This window comes from Capra hircus, chromosome 2 (genome assembly GCF_001704415.2).
Source record: "Capra hircus breed San Clemente chromosome 2, ASM170441v1, whole genome shotgun sequence".
Classification (NCBI taxonomy): Eukaryota; Metazoa; Chordata; class Mammalia; order Artiodactyla; family Bovidae; genus Capra; species Capra hircus.
In genome coordinates, this window is record NC_030809.1 from 25,483,675 (window position 1) to 25,499,471 (window position 15,797).

A 15,797-nucleotide genomic window follows, 5' to 3' on the forward strand; every position below is an offset into this window, starting at 1 on the left:
GGGTCATAAGAAGATAGTCTATCTGCAAGCCATTTATGAAAAAAAAAAAAAGACTATCTTCAATTTTTATTTAAACTTGTAAATAGACAGTGTATTATAATGACATGAGGATTTCTTATGAAGATTAGAATTATTCCACTTTTTAGTTTCAAAGTTGACAATCAAAACTGGCTCTTTTATGGTTTCTCATATTGTTAAAAAAAAAGGTATAATTGTGTACTATAATCAACAATTATAAAAGTGCATAAAATATAAAGGAACAGATTAATAAGTAGATGTAGAATGAATACTTGTGTAGTCCCTGCCCAGAAATAACAATTTGAGTATCCCAGAAGCCCCATGTCTTCATAGAATCTTTAAACACATATTTCTTTTTTAGAAAATCAATACAGTCTTTAAAAGTACCTAGTAGTTTGACATTGTGTCATAACTATCTCAGACTGTTTCTATTCTTTACTGGTTGTCATTTTCTCTATTCTCCTGCAGTAATAATTATGATTGCACAGCATTTATTGTGTGTATGTTTAGCATTGTGCCATGAGTGATTCTTTCTCTTCCTAAAGACACTCCTAAGTATGGCATTCTTCCCACCACGAGAAGATCAAATTATTATAACTGTGATCTTTTTCTGCTAAGTTCCAAGTCTCAAAATTTCAGACTATTGTGAATTAAAGCAAAATTTTCACAACATTTGCAGAATGATTTATCTCCAAACTTTTTTTTTAAACACAAAAACTTGTCAATGGTTAACAAATAGTTAACAGACTTTTCTTTTAGAAGAAAATTTTTCAGCAGACTCTCTCTTCTCTCTATTCATTTGCATGCATGCTAATTCCCTTCAGTTGTGTCCAACTCTGTAGCCCTATGGACTATAGCCTGCCAGGCTCCTCTGTCCATGGGATTCCCCAGATAAGAACCCAGGGATCAAACCTGCATCTCTTACATCTCCTGTATTGGCAGGCGAGTTCTTCACCACTGGCGCCACCTGGGAAGCCCCTCTGTTCATTTAGTTTTTCTTTTCACTCATGAATATCTCCTCCAAACTTTGCATTATGCCTTGATGTTCATTGCTTTATAAATTTTTAAGTAGTTTAGTAATGACTGGACTTGAGAACTTCTACTTCCAATGAAAATTGAATAATAGGGATTGGATTTACCCTCCCTCTTGAAACAACTAAAAACTGGATAGTGAAATGACAACCCTCAAGGTACTGGACATCAGGCAACCAAACCTCCAATACGTGATAGATAGAAAGCAAATAAAATGATCTTTGCAACTGTCCCAGTTTATTTTCTTTAGGAAGTTTCTAGATTTCAGTACACAAATTAGAACACAAGGAGATGTACCCAGTCTATTGTGAGTTGAAGAGGCAGTCTGGGGAAGACAATGCAGCTACAATGGGAAGGACAGAATACCAAACATGAGAGATCCTAATGGGGAAAGAATGCCAGAGGTTAGCAAGCGTGTGGGAGAAAATTCAGGGCTGGGAAAGAACCATTCAAGAGCATTAAAGAAAATAGTGTCTGAGGCTCACACAGGGCCAGGAATAATACCTGTTCCCAGTGGCCAGAGTGGAAAATCTCATAATTCAGGAGGTATCAGTTAGAGTACTAAGAAGGATCTTTTCCTGAGTATCAGAGAAAATAAAATAAAACCTAGACTAAACCCTGTTCCAGTTCTACCTAACTCAGCAAGGCCCGAAAGGCTCAAACTGTTTTCAAGTAATTTATCTACACAGAATAAAGTTCAAAAATATTTATAGGAATACAAAAATAACTAACATCTAACAAAGTGAAGTTCAAAATGCTGGTTCCCATAAAAAATTGTCAAAATGCGAAGAAGCATGCAAATACGGCAAATAATGAGGAGCAAAATCAATCAAAACTGACACTGAAATGACACAGATGACAGTGTCAGTTGACAAAGACATGAAAGCAGTCACTATCACTGTATTCCATATATTCAAGAAGCCAGAAGAATTTATTAAGTAGAAACATGGAAGATATGCAAATCATTCAAATCAGTTTTCTAGAGACAAAAACCATAGTGTCTGAGATGAAAAAAAAAATATGAAATGAGATTAATCATAGATTAGATATTGTAGAAGAAAAGACCAATGAATTTGAAGACACAGCAGTAGAAACTACTAAAAATGATACACAGAGAAAAAAGACTGAAAAGACCAGAACATCAGTGATTAGTGGTACGACTTCGAATGGACAAGCATGCATGTAATTGTACTGCCCATGGTGAGGATGTAGAACGAGGGAGGGCAGAAAATATAGTGGAAGAAATGATGGTTAGAAAGTTTATAAATTTGATGAAAACTATATATTCACAGACATAAACAGATAAACAAATTCCAAGCATAAGAAACTTGAAAATTACATCAAAGCACAAGACAATCTATTTGCTTAAAACCAGAGATAAAAAGAATATGTTAAAAGTAACAACTGAGCTTGAAACTCTTCTGTTTTCCCCAGATCAGATCATATACTCAGATACACACACACATTTTCCCTCTCTCTCCTTCATAACACACACACACTCTTTAATTAATTTGAATGAAGTCCTTCTATCCCCAGCATTTGTTTTGATTAAAACTAAGCATATGCTTTGTGTAACTACAGAAGGACAGCCTTTATTTTAAAAGTTAATTCGTCTGATCTGATTTGGAAATAGCATATCCCCTTAACTATAAGAACTTAAACTCCAGGGAGACAGCTGTTTCCATGTTCTTGCCTGGGAATCAGGCCCCCAGCAAATGTTTCACATGCATGTACATTGCCTTTAAGCTCTTGATCATTATCTACAGCAATTAGGGTGCTTTGACACCTGGTGTCTCCTTGATGAGATCTTTCATGAAAGTTCTAAAGCGTTAAGAAACAAAATGGTAAGGATGAGCAGCCTCTTTGATGGAACAAAGGGCCCTTCATCAGATCAGACAACTGTTTAGGAATATAACAGACATTTCTAACCGTGGATGATACGGGGAGGCATTGAAGAATCACGAAAAGAATGCAAGAGATCAGTTTGCTTTCTCTTGCTTCCCCTGTGGCTCAGCTGGTAAAGAATCCACCTGCCATGCAGGAGACCTGGGTTTGATCCCTGGGTTAGGAAGATCCCCTGGAGAAGGGAAAGGCTACCTGCTCCAGTAGTCCATGGGGACGCAGAGTGGGACATGACTGAGCGACTTTCACTTTCACTTTCCTATAGTTACAAAATAACAACAGAAGCCCCAGGAGTATCTGAAACTTGCCTTGTTTCTAGATTAGAAATCACTGACTGACTTAATGAAATCCCAATTTGACCAAATTATTTGATCATCTCCTTCATATTGGTTGCAGTGGAGCTTGTGCCCAATGTTATTGCCAGGTAAACATTTCAACTTTAGTCCTTGACCACTTGAGGCCCAAAGTCCCTAACAATGGCTCCAAAAAACTTATTCTGAAATCTTCAGACCACTTTTAAGTACTTTGATTCTTCCCAGTCCACACTCTATGTTCCTCCATAGTCTGTTTTCTCCTCATGTCTCTGTACTTTTGCAATAGCTGTTTTCATAAAGCCAAATAACATAAAACAAACGTGAAAATGCCAGCTTATCACTGAACAGCACATACGCCTTCCTTCATTTTGTTGCTTCACAGTTTCTGCTGAGGCTATTATGTGTCCAGGTAGACGGAGTACCAATCTTGCAACCATGGTCAAGATTACTCATCAGGCAAGAACACCACAGAGCCTACTCCCATATCTATTGGTATAAAATCCAAGGAAAATGAAGTTGAGATACTAATAATATCTACAATATGTGAAATCAAAACTGAACATTTCTGTTATTTGGAATCTTTAATTATAGAAGCACCACTTACATGCATTTTGGTCAAAAAAAATTAAAATGATCACCACACCAGAAATGCTTTTTTCTTGAGTGAAGCTTTTTATGACTTCATTTGGAAAACGATTTTAAATGCGTACTTCTCTAGAAAAGTTCTTGGGTTCTCATGTCAGTTGCTTCCTAGAGTTCTCTGATAAGCGTTCTCTGAGATTTGTACCTGGTGGTTGCTGGCTTTTTCTTTGACCTTCAGCAGCTGGGGTAGACATGAGGGAAGATGCATAATTTCACCAGGAAGGGAGTCTTGAGCCCAGACTTGGAAGTAATTAATCCAGAAAACACCACAGTTGTTGAACCCAGAGTCAGGAGAGTTGCCTGAACATCCTCGTCATCTGTGAGGTGGTCATGTCGCCAACATGAGTTGTCACCTCATCCATACAATTATCATTCTTTCTATTTACCCTCCCACTGGCTACGCAGCACTGTTGATGAAATCGCTGCATTTTGTGCGACTGTATCATATTCCCACGCTGCAGTCCCTGGGGTAGCAAACAGTCTGGTAGGACTCGGCCATTGAACAGCAACGTTATACTGCAGCAACTGTCTTTCTGACGCATGCACAGAACTCTTCAGCCCTTAATCCTGGGCTTAGGGTCTTGGTGCTGAGTCTCCCGAGTAACCCAGTCAATTCAAGGACTTCTGGATTGGGCCTCTTCTGTCCAGATTAGGTGGGGGAGAATGATGACATTCACAACAGAAATCTTAATGCTCAATTGTTTTCTATTCTTTGTGATTCTTTTCTATAGTTTTTAATGCTCTTTTTTTTTTTTTTTTTTCTGGACTGGAATCTTCCCAAACTAATAGATCATTATCAAAACATAATTTGAATACATTATATTTTCAAAAGTTGAAAAACTCGTAAGTCCATGTTTATATGAAAGAAAACAACTCGAAACATTTTTGTGCAAAGCTGCAGATGGTATTTTTTGAAAACAGAAACTCTATACATCTGCCTGTAAGAAATGTCCTCCACTAACAATGACTAGGGACCAGGATTATTCTGTCTGTTTTCTTTTATTGCATTTTCCTGTACCCCTTGGAACCACACAAGTGGATAGGAACCATTTTAGCAATTGTGATAGGTACCTGCTCAACCATTCGGCAATTCCTCTAGCCTTGCTCGCTTTCTGTCTGCTTTGCTATATCTCACTGAGGGCTGCTGCGGCTTCTCTCATTGGTTTCCAGCCTTTGGCTCTGCTTCTACTTAGCAAACTTGGATTTGAATCAGTTGGCTTTAGCTTATGTGTGTGTGTGTGTGATGTTCATGTGGTTTATGTGCTTTGTGTACTATAACCCTGTGTAAGAACTGACCCATTTATTTATACCTTTATCCAGACTTAACCTTACCTGTTTTCCTGACAGGAGAAGAAGGCTGTCATAGTGAAGTGAAATGTCTTAAAATACCTGGAAATGAATCAACACTTCTCATATATCTGTCTCAATTGTTTAGAGATATTTTTAAGAACTTTGGTGGATATAGTTATTAAACTGAACTGTAGAATATATCAAATGCAGATACACAAAACAGAAAACAGTTTTGCATTCTGCAGGTTTTGCTGAGTCAACATTCACTTTATCACAAACAAATTGACCCACTCATTCACGGGAAAACCTCTCAAACATGTTTGAGGTGCTGCGCTCATTGTCATGGGATTATGCCTCTCTTATAGCACTTGACTGCATTAAGCTTGCTATTTGTGCAGTGGTCACCTCTGCTAGTCTCTGAGTTCTCCCAGTATTGGGATTGTGCATAAATGAATTTTACAAATTTCTTGGGTTGGTAAGGATATGGCAACCCACTCCAGTATTCTTGCCTGGAAAATCCCACGGACGGAGGAACCTGGTAGGCTACAGTTCATGGGGTCGCAAAGAGTTGGACATGACTGAGCGACTTCAGTTTGTTTGTTTTGGAATCTGGTGTCTAGTTTTCTTCCCAAGTTTCCATTACTATTACAGGTAATCAATTATGATGATCTTTATTTTTTCATGTAAAAATATTTATTGTGGGAGATAACATTGCACGGAAATCTTTGTAAATGGATTATATGTAAGTAAAAATCTGTAATGTATTTAAAAAAATTTTGTTGGCGGATAACTGATTTATAATACTGAGTTAGTTTCAGGTATACAGCAGAGTGAATAATTTATACATATACATCTATCCACTCTTCTTAAGATTCTTTTCCCATATGGGCCATTACAGAGTACTGAGTAGAGTTTCCTGTGCTATACAGTAGGTCCTTATTAGTCATCTAGTTTATATAGAGTAGTATGTATAATTTATCATGATCTTTAAAACCTCTATTTTTCATTAATAATAATCTATTACCCTGATCATCACCTATCTCAAATAAACTCGATGTTCCATCTTCCCTCTTTTTGATACCTAGCATCGTCCCAGCTACTCTGAAGCAAAGACTCAAACACATTCCTCTCTTTCCTCTTCACTGCTTCCTGCTGAGTCCATCCAGTCCAAATAGCAGGGTTTCTTCCACATGATTTCCTATATTTATTCCCTTCCTTTTCATGTCCCTTTTTAGCTCGTTGACTCATCCCTGAGTTCATTCATACTTTCTTGTTTTTTTTTTCTGGAAAACTTTAAAGTGCCTGTGTGTGCTTTGCAGAGTAATCTTGCCACTGAAATGTAAAGATAATTAAGATACAGTTTTCATTCTTTTGGAGTTTGGCGACTAGCCACAGTGACCAGTATATAAAGAGTTACATTCACAGTTCAGTGGGAGATAGAGGCAGGTTTGCAATCCCTGGGTTGGGAAGATTCCCAGGAGGAGGGCATGGCAACTCACTCCAGTATTCGTGCCTGCAGAATTCTGTGGACAGAGGAACCTGGCAGGCTATAGTCCATGGGGTCGCAAAGAGTTGGAGACAACTGAGCAACTAACCCTTCCACTTTTTTTTCTTTGTAGAAATTTAAATGATTCTCCTCTAGGAAGTATCCAGAGTGTTTGCACAATTAAATACAAACTCATCACCCAGGCATCAAATGTTTCTATAATATGGCATCAATCTAATTTTGCAACTCCCATTTTTCCTATGTGGTACCATAGGCTGCAGCCAGATTTTTCCTCTCTGATTCCTGAAAATATCATCAAATATCTGCTGTCTCTCTCTTCTGTGGAATCTCTTCCTCTGCATTTTCTGTGAAAATGCCACCCACAATGCTCCCTTGGAATGCTACCTCCTGTCTTTCCTCCCTTCTTGGTGTGATCTCTCCCTCCTTTCAATTCACAGAGCATATTTTTCACACATTTTTTATGTCATTATGTCATTCCGATGTTATACTTATGTACATGTTGGATTGTAGGTATTTGAAGCTACTTATCTTTGTTGCTTATATGCTCAAAAATGCATTAGATTGAATCATACATTTGAGAAGAAAGAATTATTATATAAAAAGAAGGCTGAAAAGAGTGAGAGTGTTAGAGTCAATTTTCCCACCAGTTTGTGGCACAGACTCCCCCAAACTGCTTAACCTCACAATCTCTATATACTTACTAACAAAATGGGAACATTAATACCTGCCTTATTTATCTTTTAGGATGGTAACACAGAAAAACTTAAAATGCAGATATGAAAATACTTGAAAAGTGTTGAGAAATCTGTTGCTGATGATAGCACCAAGGTTAACAAGGATTTCTATGGAAAGTTTTAAAATATGTCCAATACAAAAACGCATACTTAGTATACTAGGTAGTATACTACTACTTAGTAGTTTTTAACTAAGTCTATGTTTCAAACGCTTTGAATATCCAGGAGCTGTTGTACAGATCCTAAAAGGTTTTTGCAAATAAATTTTGATCTGAGAACTTCTGCAACCAGTTCTTTGTTTCTGCTTAGCTATAAACATATGATCCTTTCTCGAAGTTCAGGTCACATCTTACTTTATTCAAATAACATAAATTGTAGTGTGTTCTGGAGCGGTGTCTCTTTCAACTGGGAATGTTCCATCATCAACTGACTTCTGCATCCTCTAGCATTTGTCATCACTATGGTTATAAGCAAGTTTCTTGACTCTTACTGCTTCTTTCTTTTCTAATCATTTTTCTGGAGCTTAGAGTTTTTGTTTGTTTGAGTTAGCTTTTTCTTAAAATACCCCAGCATTTCCATAGCACTTGCAAGAAGTCTTCCTTTTCATGTCACCTCACCATGGTTACTTAGGTATAGCTAAGATGAAAACACTAATAGCATAATCAAGAAGCAAGGCATTGGCATGTATTGAGTAACCACCGTGACAGAGGCTTCATGCCAGACAATTTACATACTTAATCACACATAATCCTCACACTTACCCCACTGAGTAGGTGTTATTATCCCCACTTTATAGAGGAGAAATCTGAAGCTCAGAGGGATTAAGAGGCTCTCCCAGGGTATGTCTTGATTCGAGTCCTGGTTTGTCCTTTGATGATTCCAAAGCCAGGACTCTTATTTTCTATGGTGCAATGCCTCCCAGATTTTCTTAAACTGCAGAGATACTTCTTCAAGGGCCGTCTTAACTTTAGTCTATTGTAAGTTTGTTGATGATAAACTTTAGGATTTTCTGCTTTTATATCCTTCAAAGTCCTTACTCCCTGGTAAATGTTGAATAAAGTGTGTCAAGGAAAATCTTTCATCTTTATAAGCTGTGCCTCAGCTACATTAATCATTTTGTTAACATTATCTTTTCCTTGATCTGTTCCCACAAACTAATGGATAATCTTTAAGTTTTTCTATGATGACTTATAACCAGTTAACTTATGCGTCGCCTCCTTGGCTTTGTATGCATGCATTGTTGGTTGCCTGAGACCATCAAGAATGTACTCAACTTCATTTGATTTGAAAAAAGTTTCTGAAACGTTTTATAGTCAACTGGCCCTTTGGTACAGGGTTTCTCACCAGTAGCACCATTGACATTTTGGTCTGGACAACTCTTTGTTGTTGGGGGCTGTACTGGCAGGATGTTCAGAGCATCCATGGCTATGCCCACAAGATGCCAGTAATTCCTCCCATGATGGGACAAAAATGTCCCCAGACATAGCCATATGCGCCCTGGGGAACAGCATCTCCCAGCTCCAGTGGAGAACTTCTCCTTTAGTATATTGCAAACACGTAGCAAAGTAAAGGAGAGAGAAAAAAACAACAAAGACTTGGTCTCTACAACAAAACCTAGACTTCCTATTCAAAGGTGTCTTTTAAAGAAACTGAATATGTCAATGCTTAAAAGTGGATTTCATTTGCTTAAATTTGAAGCCTGAAATTAGATCAATAGCCACTTTTCCTTGACTTTGTATGATACTCACTGGATTGAAAATTAGGTAAATTTTTATCTATTATAAATTTAAATCTCCTATTCTGTGATAAATAATCCTAGGATATTTTTTGATTCTGCTACCTCCCCCTTCCAAACTGTGCATTTCAATCATATTATGAGAGTTGAGAATATGGTTGTTACTGACAAACATTCAGAGATACTTAGGTCAAAATGACTGTGATTTGTCTCTTTCTGAGTTAATTTGACTCCACCCACCCCATTTGTTATTCCATCTTATTTTTCAGTTTGAAGCCATTTTTCTCCTTGACATATAAAATGTACTTTACCAAATGGAACAGCTAATTACCCAAAGGGGAAACACCCTACCTGGGCTGAAATCTGGAATGAAAAATGATTAGGATCTATGTTTTCACTAAGCTGTTAAATCTATTTCTGCCATAATTTTGGCAAACCCCTGATTTTCTGCTGAAGTCTGCATTCTGATTGTAAGATTGATAATGAATGTGGTTTCAGAGTATTAATCCTATCTCTTTCAGAGTAGTTGTTCTCAGTGTTTACATGTTTTGATAATAGAGCTGTCTTAATTATTAAGGGATTATCCAATTACAGTGCATTTCTCATTCTTCAAGCGTTCAACATACTTTAAATACAAAGAACATATCTTTAGGGTAGTATTTTAAAATTTGGGCAGCATTATTTCATTTAGTTTTCATAAAAAGTCCTGTCAGATAGATATTTTTATTGTCAAGTCAAATAGTGAAAATGAAAAGAAGTTTAGCCAGTTTAAATGTTGGACCCAAGAAGCCACAGTTTTTATAAATGTGTGAATGCATATGTGTTTAATAAGTATTGGCCACCTAAAATGTGCCAGTTATAATTTAAGGTCAACAATGCTCTATAGAAATAGAATGTAAGCCACATAGGTAATTTAAGCTCTTCTAGTCATATTAAAAAATAAACAAGTAAAATTAATTTAAATAACATCTTATTTAACCTTATAGATTAAAAATATTATCTTTTGTTGGTAAATATTATCGTTTCAACAAGTAATCAATACAAAAATTATTCATAAGATATATTTTATTCTTTTCTTTCTATAGAGTCTTTGGAATTAAAGAGTACAATACATCCCAATTCAGAAGAAGTTGAATCACCATGGATGGTGACTGCAGCCATGAAATTAAAAGACACTTGCTCCTTGGAAAAAAAGCTATGACCAACCCAGACAGCATATTATAAAGCAGAGACATTACTTTTCTTACAAAGATCTGTATAGTCAAAGCTATGGGTTTTTTCACTAGTCACGTACATATGTGAAAACTGGACAATAAAAAAGGCTGAGCACCAAAGAATTGATGCCTTCGAACTGGTGCTGGAGAAGATTCCTGAAAGTCCCTTGGATAGCAAGGAGATCAAATCAGTCAATCCTAAAGAAATCAACCCTGGATATTCACTGGAAGGACAGATACTGAAGCTTAAACTCCAATACTCTGGCCACCTGATGTGAAGAGCTGACTCATTGGAAAAGACCTTGATGCTGGGAAAGGTCTTTACCACCAACCTTTGGAAATGGCAGGAGGCAGGAGGAGAAGGGGACAACAGAAGATGAGATGGTTGGGTGGCATCACTGACTCGATGGATGTGAGTTTGAGCAAACTCCAGGTGATGGTGAAGGACAAAGAAGGCTGGTGTGCTGTAGTCCATGGGGTCGCAAAGATTTGGACATGACTGAGTGACTGAACAACAACAATAATTCAGAAGAGCAGCTATTCCGGTGTTGTAACTTGAGGTTGTAATTTTTGGCAGCACCTCTCCAGGCACCAATCTCAAGGGCTTCCCTGGTGGTTCAGAGGGTAAAGTGTCTGCCTACAATGCGGGAGACCTGAGTTCAATCCCTGGGTCGGGAAGATCCCCTGGAGAAGGAAATGGCAACCCACTCTAGTATTCTTGCCTGGAAAATCCCATGGACAGAGAAGTCTGGTAGGCTACAGTCCACGGGGTCGCAAAGAGTCAGACATGACTGAGCAACTTCACTTTCACTTTTCTACAGGCACCAAGGATGTGGAAGCATCTAAGACAAGCTCTCTGGTTTCACAAGGCTTTCTCTCCCAGTGCAAGAGTCAGATAGTAAACAACAATGAGTGAGCAATTGAAGTAAACCCATATCTTTCCCTGGTGGCTCAGAGGTTAAAGCGTCTGCCTGGAATGCAGGAGACCTGGTTTCAATCCCTGGGTCAGGAAGATCCCCTGGAGAAGGAAATGGCAACCCACTCCAGTACTCTTGACTGGAGAATCCCATGGAGGGAGGAGTGTGGTGGGCTACAGTCCATGGGGTCGCAAAGAGTCGGACACGACTGAGCCAATTCACTTTACTACACTTCACATCTTTTGACTCAAGATCATCAACATTTTGGGAAAGTATGGTGCAGATTTTCAGACTGAGCATCTGGGCTGGGGTTGTCCAGTGAAAAGCGGAAGTGAATTGTCCGCTGAGAAATGGGAGTGAAGAGCTAGGGTGAGTCGAATGGATTGTGGGACTGGGTGGCTTTGGGTTTGGTGAGGAGGGTGCTCAAATCTGAGACTTCAGGGAGCTGACAGATGGAAACAGGAATGGGTATTTAAGAGGAGAACATCCTGTTGGAGGCCACAAAATGTGGGAAACCCTGAAGCTGAGGCCCGGGGGTCAGGGACAGAGAATAAAGACCCACCATGGACGGACACTTTCTCCGAGAGCCTGGCAGGCAGTTGTGGGCTACACTGATTCCCCATTGTCTGTCTGGAAATCCACCAGCTTTCAGTGGACAACCTATTGTTGATCATCTCATTTAAGTGGTTTCAAAAGAAAAGAAAAGGCTACTGAGAGTGTGCCTTCATTTTTTTGTTCAAAACTTTTAAAGTCTCTTTCATTATTTGTTGTTGTTCAGTTGCTAAGTTGTGTCTGACTCTTTGCGACCCCATGGACTTCAACATGCCAGGCTTCCCTGTCCTTCACTATCTCCCAGACATGCTCAAATTCATGTCCATTGAGTTAGTGATGCCATCCAACCATCTCATCCTCTGTTGCCCCCTTCTCCTACCCTCAGTCTTTCCCAGCATCAGAGTTTTTTTCCAGTGAGTCAGCTGTTTGCATCAAGTGGCCAAAGTTTTGGAGCTTCAGCTTCAGCGTCAGTCCTTGAAATGAATATTCAGGGTTGATTTCCTTTAGGATTGACTGGTTTGATCTCCTTGCAGTCCAAGGGACTCTCAAATGTCTTCTCCAGCACCAGTACATTCGAAAGTAAAATTGCTGAAAAGGCACCACTAACTGAGAATGAACAAGGACGTGGTAAGTCTTTTTGTTTATACCTTTTAAGATGCTCACCCTTTCTTTATTCTCTTTCATGCAGCATTTTGTTTCTGATTTCTCCTGTCCCTTGGAAAACCCCCACTTAATACGTGTCTCCTTTTGCTTTGACCACACACGCTTGCATTGACCTATGCAAACTGGCTCTTGAATTGCCACATGTGCTCACCTGCTCAGTCACCTCTCTGTCTTCATTACCCCAGCCTTATCAGAGAGAGGGAAGAGACATGTATCCAATCCCATAGCATCCTGAACACAGGTAGAGAGGGGTGAGTCTCAGCCAAACTGTCAAGAAGTTGCGCTGCAAGTTCTCTTCTTCCTTCCTTACTCAGTCTGCCTCTTCCCCCACCCTCCATGGTCCTTATTTGATGGCATCTGCCCCTTCAGCAGAACAACCTTAGCATTGGCAGAGACTCATCCTTGTTTAGTTCCTGGCAAAACTTGGGCCAAGAGAGCACAGAAGCATGTGGTGGCTAGGCCGGTCTGATACAAACTAAGAAACTTGGAATAAATGCTTGGGTTGATGGGAGTGGAGTTTGGAGGAGAACAGATACATGTATATGTATGGCCGAGTCTCTTTGCTGTCCACCTGACGCTATCACAGTATTGTTGATGAGTTATACTCCAATATAGAATAAAAAGTTTTTTTAGAAAAAGAGACAAAGAGACTTGGATGGAATGTGGAACAGTTGTGAGAAGAGGTCCAGATAAGACCGCCTCTCTTCTCCTGATCAATCTCCATATGGCTGAGATCTACTTTGAGCTCACGCTGAAATAGTTGCACTGGAATATCCTAAGAAGTGCATTTTTACAAGGCTTGTGAAGCCCATCACTTACCTTTTAGAGAGAGATTCTCACTGTCTAGCAGAGCCTTGGGCGGGGGTAGGGGGGGTAGGCTGGGGTGGGGGGTGGGGGATGGGGTACTTCCAACACACAGCACATCTATCATTATGGGCGGAGCTCTTGTGCCAGAGTTGGAGCTGGGCAGATGGAAAGCTGTTTGGTATTGCAGCTGATGGAGCAGGTCCAGTCCTATTTGCATTGCGGGAATGGCAAGGGTGGTCCTGCCCCTCACAGGAGGAGCTTACATGGTGACTTCCCTCTCAGGGACACCTGTGTCCTTTGAGGAGCAGGACCAGTCTCAGGAAGGTACCAGCATTCCTGAAGGGTCTTTGTGCTATTCCTCCAACTTGTTGACAATACTTAGCTACCAGCTAAGGTAGTAGAGAAGAGTTGTCACATGGTACAGATTTCTGGCAATGAGAAACAGAGCATTCTCCATAAATGCTTCACTCCTGATCTCTCCCTGGTGGAGTGGATGCGTGTGTCACATATGTGCACTGGAAGAGTATTTCCACACCAGCGGGTCACTTAATTTCCACTACCAGGGACTCATTTTCTTTTTGTTTCCATGTGCAGCCCTTGGTTGGAAACATTTACCAAAGCAAAGGACCCTCTTGCATGTATTAACGAATTAAAAAATTACAACACAATTGATGCTCTTTGTCCAAATTCAAGCCATATAAGAGTTTAGAGTAGAAAACATAGGCAAAATGCTTTCTGAAATAAATCACAGCAGGATCCTCTATGGCCCACCTCCCAAAGTAATGGAAATAAAAGGAAAAATAAACAAATGGAACCTAATTAAACTTAAAAGCTTTTGCACAATGAAGGAAACTATAAGCAAGGTGAATAGACAGTCCAGAATGGGAGAAAATAATAGCAAACAAAGCAACTGACAAAGAATTAATCTCAGAAATATACAAGCAGCTCATGCAGCTCAATTCCAGAAAAATAAACGATTCGAGTGAAAAATGGGCCAAAGAACTAAATAGACATTTCTCCAAAGAAGACATACAGATGGCTGACAAACACAAGAAAAGATGCTCAACATCACTCATTATCAGAGAAATGTACATCAAAACCACAATGAGGTACCATCTCACGTGGGTCAGAATGGCTGCTATCAAAAAGTCTGCAAACAATAAATGCTGGATAGGGCGTAGAGAAAAAGGAACCCTCTTACACTGTTGGAGGGAATGCAAACTAGCACAGCCACTATGGAGAACAGTGTGGAGATTGCTTAAAAAACTGGAACTAGAACTGCCATAGGACGCAGCAATCCCACTGCTAGACATACACACGAGGAAACCAGAATTGAAAGAGACACGTGTACCCCAATGTTCTTTGCAGCACTGTTTACAATAGCTAGGACATGGAAGCAACCTAGATGTCCATCAGCAAATGAATGGATAAGAAAGCTGTGGTACGTATAAGCAATGGAATATTACTCAGCTATTAAACAGAATGCATTTGAATTAGTGCTATTGAGGTGGATGAAACTGGAGCCTATTATATACAGTGAAGTAAGTCAGAAAGAAAAATACCAATACAGTATATTAACACATATATATGGAATTTAGAAAGATGATAACGATGACCCTATATGTGAGATAGCAAAAGAGACGCAGATGTAAAGAACAGACTTTTGGACTCTGTGAGAGAAGGTAAGGGTGGGATGATTTGAGAGAATAGCATTAAGACATGTATATTACTATATGTGAAACAGAGAGCCAGTCCAGGTTTGATGCATGAGACAGGGTGCTCAGGGCCGGTGCACTGGGATGACCTTGAGGGATGGGATGGGAAGGGAGGTGAGAGGGGGTTCAGGATGTGGGACACATTTATACCCATGGCTGATTCATGTCGATGTATGGCAAAACTAATACAATATTGTAAAGTAATTAACCTCCAATTAAATAAATTAAAAAAAAAAGAATTTAGAGTAGAAAATGAAAGACCCTACTTATCTGTCGTTATTTTCCTTCCTTTCCTGGAAATTACTGCTGTTACCAGTTTAGGTGGTTGTTGTTGATAAGTTGCTAAGTCGTGCCTGACTCTTTGCCACCCCATGGACTGTAACCCTCCAGTCTCCTCTGTCCATGGGATTTCCCAGGCAAGAATACTGGAGTGGGTTGTCATTTCTTTCTCCAGGAGATCTTCCCGACCTAGGGTTTGAACCCACGTCTCCTACATTAGTAGGCGGATCCTTCACCACTGAAATGCAAGGCAAGCCCACCAGTTCCAGTTACTTCTCTCCTTTTCTATTAAAGCAATTTTGCATATTTCTATGGTCAGGGAGGCCTGGCGTGCTGCGATTCATGGGGTCGCAAAGAGTCGGACACGACTGAGCGACTGAACTGAACTGAACTGATTAGTGCACTGGGTATACAGAGAATATGCATATCTCTATCATCTTAACCTAGGGGAGAGCATAAGGCTGTTAGTGTGCAAG